The sequence below is a fragment of the Thamnophis sirtalis genome, unplaced genomic scaffold, assembly GCF_051295495.1.
Source record: "Thamnophis sirtalis isolate CommonGarterSnake01/CBP01778 unplaced genomic scaffold, rThaSir2_p1.2 scaffold_13, whole genome shotgun sequence".
Lineage (NCBI taxonomy): Eukaryota > Metazoa > Chordata > Lepidosauria > Squamata > Natricidae > Thamnophis > Thamnophis sirtalis.
This window is the reverse complement of record NW_028261393.1, coordinates 8679922-8687911: the sequence shown is the minus strand read 5'-3', so window position 1 is coordinate 8687911 and position 7990 is coordinate 8679922. Positions and strand designations below refer to the sequence as shown.

The following is a 7990-nucleotide window of genomic DNA, read 5'->3' as shown; positions in this document are numbered from 1 at the left end:
CCTTCACTTAAGATTGTGGGGAAAGCTGCATATATTTTTTTCTGCTTGCTGAATAATTCTTCTAGCACTGTTTGTTTCATAATTAATAATGAGATTAATAGCGGCTCAATTAATACAGTAATACATTAATTAATTAATTAATTAATGTATTAATTAATTAATTAATGTATTAGCTCAATTAATGTATTAGCTCAAGATGCCTTGAGAAATCCCAAAGGTCAGATCTTCTTTCAGATGTTCGGCTTCTTAAAATGTTTGTTCATTTCTGATAAACTTGATTGCTCTTCTGTTTAAATCAGGGATGTCCAAACTTGGGAACTTTAAGACTTGTGGACTTCAACTCCCAGAATTGTTAGCAGACAAAGTAATTAAGCGGCGTCACCATAAATGATCAAAGTAATGAACATCAGTAACATAAAATTAATGTTGTTCCATCCAGACCTCTCGGCCAGTGGCAGACCAGTGCATCCCATAGAAATGAGTGCCCTGCATTTCGGTGCTGTGTTGTCTTCCTTCATCAGCCTTCTGTGCCTGATCCTTGCCTTGGCCACAGACTATTGGATAGCCAATAGTCTAATCGGAACCCGTCTGGGTCTATGGAAATTTTGTAAGGACCATGAATGTTACCAACTTGATGTGGAATTGGTGGGAGGTAAGATTCAATATTCCATAATGCATCACTAGTCTGAAGGGTCCAGGATCCTCCACCTTGAATCTTGTGTCTGCATTGGCTCCTTACAGGTTCTTTACGTGCCGTCCAAACCTTCATGTTTCTGGGGATGATTAGTGGGGTTGTCTCTCTCGGTGGGCTTTGTGTCCTGTTTTGGAAACCCCTTCTTGGCAATATCTCCATGAGCAGCACTGCATGGTATGGCAGCTTTTCTGCAGGTAAGAATCTGTACAAGAGTCTTTTCACAGATGCCATTTTTTTGTGTGGCTTAGTTTAAAACTATGACTATTATTTGTGTGTCTGTGTGTTTTATAATTCTGCTGACTGCCAGCAGTTTGATCCTCACTGGCTCAAGGGTGACTCAGCCTTCCACCTTTCCGAGATTGGGAAGTACCCAAGTAGTTGGGTGCAATATGCTGACTCCGTAAAGTGCTTAGAGTGGGCTGTCAAGCACTATGAAGGGTTATGTAAGTCCAGGTGCTATTGCTATTTAAAACAGCCTCCTCACTGTCATTCCTAATTCTATATTCTGCCTGCTTTTGAAGTTCCTTCAGTTCAAGTTTTCAGAGGAAGATAGTTAATGAAGATATCTCAAAAGATAGTTAATTCCACCCTTTTTCTTATGGGCCACCCAGTCCAAACGTTCACCAATCTCTTATTTCATGTTCTTATGGGAAACAGCCAGACAGGCTGGGACATCTGCTCAGTGTGTCCTTGAGGTGACAGCAATGTCTCATGGAAGCTGACGGATGCTTGAATACTGTTCTCCCACCCCTCCATCGCACCCACCCCATTGCCTGTTATTGTCAACTGGCAAACAAAGGTGAAATGTAGGTGAAAATGTGAGTGAGCCTTGAGAGCAGGGTATCTTCAAATGTGACCCTAGCTCAGACTAGAGATGACTAAAGCTGTGAGAAAAGTCTTTTGATCTAGGAAAGGATGCAGTTCACTGTTAAAACAGATTTATAAAAGGAAAAATTTGACACTGAGAAAACAAAATTGGCAAATTAACCACAGGTGCTTTTTTAAAAGGCAACTGGACTTCCTTTGTTTTTCACTGAAGATGCTTTTCTTCTCATCCAAGAAGCTACTTAAAGTTCTCTTCTTGAATGAGAAGCAAAACGTCTCCAAGGAAAAACACAGAGAGTCCACTAGGCTTTTGAAAAAAAGTATTTTTGAGGACAACCATGACCTGGATGATTGAAAACTCTCCCTAGATATTTGGAAAATTAACTCATCTTTCGAAGTGCCAGTTTCTGAGTTTGGAGCAAATATGAAATACTTGGACTATTCTATTGCAATAAGCATCCGAAGAGGTGGTCAGTTTCTTTGCAATGAGAGCAGAAAAGCCCATTGGTGTCTTCCATACTTCTGAAGGAAAGGTTTCTACCTCTACCTCTCTCTTGATTTTCAGGCCTCTGCGTCATGATTGCCATGTCCATTTTCACAGGACAAACTGCCAGCACCTACTATGGATGGTCTTTTGGCTTGGGTTGGGCCTCTTTTCCTTTGTATCTTCTAACTGGTAAGGATCTTTTTTGGATACCCTGGTGAGATTTCTTTTAAAGATACATCTTTATGGTTTCTGTATATTTTCACAACAATGAAACGTATTTCATTTTGGGTTGGGAACTAAGCACATTTCCCTGGCAGGAGAGGAATCAGCAACATTTAAACCAGAGGTGGGTTGCTATTTTTTTTTTTAATTGAGAATTTTTGGGAAAAAAAGGCTTTTACAAATATTTACCTCCCGTCGCCCACCCTCCCCACCCGAACTCAACCCCCCCAACCTCCCGCCACCCCCGTCTTCCCAGAACAAATACAGGGTATAAATCTTTAACAAAGATGTTCTAAAATAAACTTAAAGAAAGTTAGTATCAACTTTCATTTGAGCTTAAACTCCTCTTTGCTAGGCTAACTCTAAACAGATTATGTCATTCCTTGTTTCCTCAGTCATAAACTATCTGGAATTTCTTAAACCCATATTTATTTTGAGTATAGTCAATCCATCTTCTCCATTCCAGTTTATATCTCTCATTTTAGTGATCCTTGAGATATGCTGATATTTTGGCCATCTCTCCTACGTTTGTAACTTTTAATGTCCATTCTTGAATAGAAGGCAAATCTTCCTTCTTCCAGTATTGCACCACCAACAGTCTTGCTGCGGTTATTAAATACAGAATCAAGTTAGTCTCTATAACTGTACAATCAGTAATTATACCTAACAGGAATAACTGAGGGGTAAACTTTGTCCTTTTTTTTAAAGAACATTTTGCATAATCCACCATATTTTTATCCTGAATGCTTTAACCTTTTTACAAGTCCACCATATATGATAATATGTAGCATCAACACAATCACATCTCCAGTATTGAGGTTGTAAATTCGGATACATACAGGCCAGTTTTTTAGGATCTAAATGCCATCTATAAAACATCTTATAAAAGATCTCTCTCAAATTTTGGGCTTGTGTGAATTTTACATTTCTTACCCATATCTTTTCCCATGTATCCAACATTATTGGTTCTTCAAAATTGTGTGCCCACTTTATCATACAATCTTTGACTAATTCTGTTTCCGAATCCATTTCTATTAATACATTGTATAACCTTTTTATATGCATTTGACTTTGATCCCTAATTTGTTTTAGTAAATTATCCTCATTTTGCGTAAAACCTATTTTTTAATCTTTTTTCCATCTGGCCTGTAATTGCCCATACTGAAGCCATGTTTGAATTACCTTTTCCTCTTTTAGTAGGTTGCTAATTTGTTTACTACTGGTTCAGGCACCCTCCCACACGCGTTCGGGCGGGTGGGCGGAGCCTCCTGTTGCCGCTACTACCGGTTTGGCCAATTCGGGCTGAACCGGCGGCAATCTACCTCTGATTTAAACATCCAAACATCTATATATCCTGTATTGCAGCTTATCCAATCCCTTGCTTGGTTGGGACCAAAAATATTTGAAGTTCCTGGTATTTAGGAGATGCTAGTTTACCTCACATATTTGACTTCAAGACTGTGTGCAGTTAAGAGCAATAGGTCTATTCTGGACCTTCCACTGACTTTTAAGGATTAGAGCTTGGTCATAAACAGGGGGATAAAGAGATGAGGTTGAGTTCAGAACCCCATAGATTCCTGGTTATTTATTTCTTTAAAATTCTACTTCCTCTGCTGTGTGTCTAATCCATTATTTCTCCCTTCCGACAGGTGGTCTTGCTTATACATTGCATAGGAGTACAGCAGCAACAGCGTAGGAGAAATATGACACTGTCCTTGGAGATGACCAGTGAAACTGAATTGGTAACCTGGAGGCACAGATCGGAATTATTGGTCCTGTACCAAATTAATAAGATGAAGGATGAAGGCAGAAGAACTACTTTAAATGCCATACATTCCCAGCCCCTCCCCATCCCATTTTTTCTCTAAAATATTCAGATTGTTTCTTCCTGTAGTCTGTTTGGATATGTAAGTCTTAAGAATTTTGGGAGACTTCTGAAAGCAGGTCCCAGAAAGCAGGATTTCTCCTCTTCTCCCTTATATTCTGTTCCAGAAAGCCAAAGGTGCTAAAGTAGAATAAAATATGGATTAAAAATATAAGAATGAAGACATGGCATAAAAAGGATAGTGAGAAGCTTGCTGAAAAGAAATGTCTTCAGCCTCTAACCACAAGATGTTCCAGCCAACGTCCCTATATCAAAAGTCCAAACCACAAGGTTCAGATAAAGTTCATTATTGACACATAATCCACACCTGTAACAAAAGTAGAAATAAGACGTTCATCTCTTTATAAGGCTTTCTTCCCAAGGTAACCAATAAGGAATGAGTTAAATGCTTCTGTGTTACGCTGCCTTTGAGAATGTATAAGAACGCCTGCTTCGACAATGAAGGTGGTTCAGAATTTACAATGTTAGCTATTTCGCTAACTTTCTGAACCTGGCTGCCAAATAAACTTTTCCTGGATCCCGAGAAGTCTAAAGCCTATCATTTTCTGCAACAGTGCCTTTTGGTTTATCCACACCCATTTGCACCATCCAAGTAACCAAGGGGGTATGGATAAACTTCCAAGTGGCCTCCATGACTATCAGAAAAAGTACTAATGACTAGAAGACTGGAAGGGATATACGTAAATCCTTCCCTCTTCCACCATTCAGTCAGAACTGAAGAAGCATCTTGGATGAGAAGTGAAATGTCTTGAAGGGGGTGGGGGTGGAGTCCAATTGCCTTTTGAAAAAGCATCTTTGGGGTAACCACGACCTGGATGACCGAGAATCTCCATAGATTTTTTCAGGAAAGCTGATTTCCGTTCTGCCCAAGGGGAAAGAAAAAATAAAATTAATTTTCTTCCTGCCAGAAGAAATAGGATGGAATTATTCCTGGCATGTCTTCCTTCCAAGGATGGTGATCAAGAAGTCTCTGGATAAAACCCCCCAAACTCACCTTGGCTGCATCTCAGATTTTCCCCTTTTCCATATCACACCTTTAAATTTTTATTTGCTGGAAATCAGAGTTGTTGTGTTTTAGTATAAGGAACTCTAAAGAATTACCATATTTTTCAGAGTATAAGATGCTCTGAAGTATAAGACGCCCCTAGCTTTTGGGGAGGAACACAAGAAAAAAATCTGTCTCCCAGCAATTTGCCTCCTTGCAGCAAACAGCAAACCAATTGCCTATTGATGTCTCTGCATCGCCCCCCCATTTTTGCCCAACGCAGCCTGTTTTTGGCCTATGTGCTTCGCATTTTCCACCCGTATGTGGCATACATTCTCAGGCTTTGGCATTTTATCATTGTATCTGTATAAATCACCCGTCCTTCAAAGTGTCTTTACGTCTGAAAGTATTTGGAGGGGGAAATTGTATTTCCAATTCAACTGAATTTATGCAATTGAGAACTACTTTCAACGATGACTTTTTTATCAATGACTGAACTTTTTATCTCTAAGCATGTGCAAAATATCTTCTTCGATAAAAAGGCATAAATATTTGCAATGTTTCAAAGGCCCCCCGAGAGGCTGTCCTGCCTGACCTAGTAGTTTTCACACTTAATGTCCAAATCTCACTTTACGTCCTACTTTATCCCTCCCCCATTCTAGACTCTATTAATACCTACAATTGAGTCTAGCCTGTTAGATTAACAATATAAGCATGCAGGATACAGAATAGCAAAAAAGCAAGGATACAAGCAATGCACATCTTAGGGCTTATCTTCCGGAATCACTTTCCCCACTTCTAAGAGTGCAATTTGAATATAGGAGCTATGATCTGAAACTTCATCTTCCTTGAGAGTATGTGGGGTTTGGCTTTCCATTAACATTTACTCCTTTTCAGCCTGTATTTCTTTTACAGACCTCATAACGAGCTGTTTAAGCAAGGGTATTATGTAAGGGAGGAAGGCTAACCTTGCGATTCCACATAATAAAAGAAATAGCATTTGTTTAATTCAACCTGTTCCTGGTAGCCAAGAGAACCATTCATCTGTCCCTTGCATTCTTTAACCAATTAAGGAAGCTGGGTTTTGTAGTTCTTTAACTACACCCCCCCCCCCCAGACCTCTCCTGATTTATTCATATAGAAACAGCAATCTTCTCCCAGGAATACACATAGCCCACCTTTTTCAGCAGTTTAAAGATCTATGGCATGCCGGTTCAGCAATTTGATTCAGGCTTTCTTGGAATTCTTCCGACAGCTGCCTGAGCTGTGTAATGGAGTGGGTCATTCCACCTACACCCGTTCCAACTGCAGTCCCTATTCTCAAGATCACTAATAACGGAATTAGGAGCAGCCCTCTTTTCTGGACATGTCCCATGAGGGCTACAGGGAGGGTCTGTTCCCCACTTACCACCCATTTTAGGGAGGAGGTGTATTAGAGTGCATGTGCCAGTCCAATTGGTGGGTAAACATCGATATGCATTTCTCCCACATAGGAAGAAAACTCCATTTTCTCCTACACATACGCCGATGTTCACGGAGAAGGCATGGGCTCCGAGGTTCTTTTCATTAGTCCAGACTTGTAAGGTTCCTGCTAGGAACATACCAGTCAGGGGCTGTAATGGAATTTCTTGATTAGGATCCATTAACTTATTCCTGAGGTCTGGTCCTTCAAAGAGATATTGCAAAAGTAAACACAAACTCCCGTAGCAGATTGCATTGAAAGCCAAACGGGAAGTCAGGGTGGTTGGAATGGCCTTGACAGCTTCCAGTGGTCAGATTCCCCTCCCATCGGTTAAAAACAAGTGGAGGTGGGAGCGAGAAAGTGTCTTTCTGTTGGAAGAACTTGTGAGCAGTGGGAGACATGCTGCAAGTCAATTTTTCGTCTACAAGGGTTTTCCTGGGGGCAAGATACATTTCAGATGGGCATTGTTCCTCTGATAGTGACCCTACAGGAATGCCAGGTTAATTTGCCAATCAAATTAATGAAGACGATCCAAGACAAGGACTTTACCAGGGGCAGGGAGTGGGGGTTGCAAAAGTCCAGGATGCGACGGGTCTGTGAATATTTTCACAGCCCTTTTTTTGACTCACGCCGTGTACAGGTCCTCAATGGAAGGCAGATTGGTAGCATTTTTTTTTTTTGGCTCATAAATGATCAAAGGGGAACTGAAAAAGGAATCAACTTTCCCATTTCTCATAACTAGGTGTGGCGGAATAAGATTCTTTTTCCTTTTTTTAAATTTTATTGATGTTGCAACTTTTCCAGTAGTAAGTAGAAATGAAACAGAAACTCTGAATGTAGAACAATTTCACAAAGTAAACGTAACACTATAATGCTGCACAAAATGTCTCAGAATGAATTGAACAGATTTTAGGGTTTGGTGCCCACACAGTTATGGGGCTGGTTGCCCCCATGAGAAGCCCCTCCCCATCTGCATTCAAATTCCTAGTTTCCCTATCATAAAACTCTCCAATTTTTGTAGTTTTATAATGTTGTTTTAAGTTTTTTAATATTTTAATCTTAAATGATTTGGTATTTAATATTTCAATATATTAATTAAATTGTGCACCACCAAGACCCCCTCATTGAGAGAGCGGGATGGTTAAGAAGTTTGATCTATGAATAAACTAATCAAATTTTCATGGATTTTTTTGAGTGAATTGAAAGGCATAGAAACTTAATCAATCAATAAAATTTATTTCTAGATGTGAAGTTTAATGGTTCAAACTGCAGTGACTCTTACATTGATATGTTGCAAGCATTTTAAGATCTGAGAAAGCCAAGAATTAAGAAATTCAACAGGAAAGAAACTTTATATGGGGGGGACCCAATTTGGATATCATATAAAGCGTCCCTTCCTGATAAAGGAAGTGAAAGTCATTGGTTAACGT

The 7990-nt window shown here is 39.7% G+C and overlaps 1 long non-coding RNA gene across 1 annotated transcript; it reads left to right on the top strand.

Moving 5' to 3' along the window:
* Positions 1-746: 746 nt before the first annotated feature.
* On the top strand, positions 747-4117 carry LOC148042988 (uncharacterized). Its single transcript, XR_015698329.1, has 3 exons — positions 747-888; positions 2085-2195; positions 3878-4117. It is a non-coding gene; the product is annotated as an uncharacterized LOC148042988 (long non-coding RNA).
* Positions 4118-7990: the final 3873 nt, after the last annotated feature.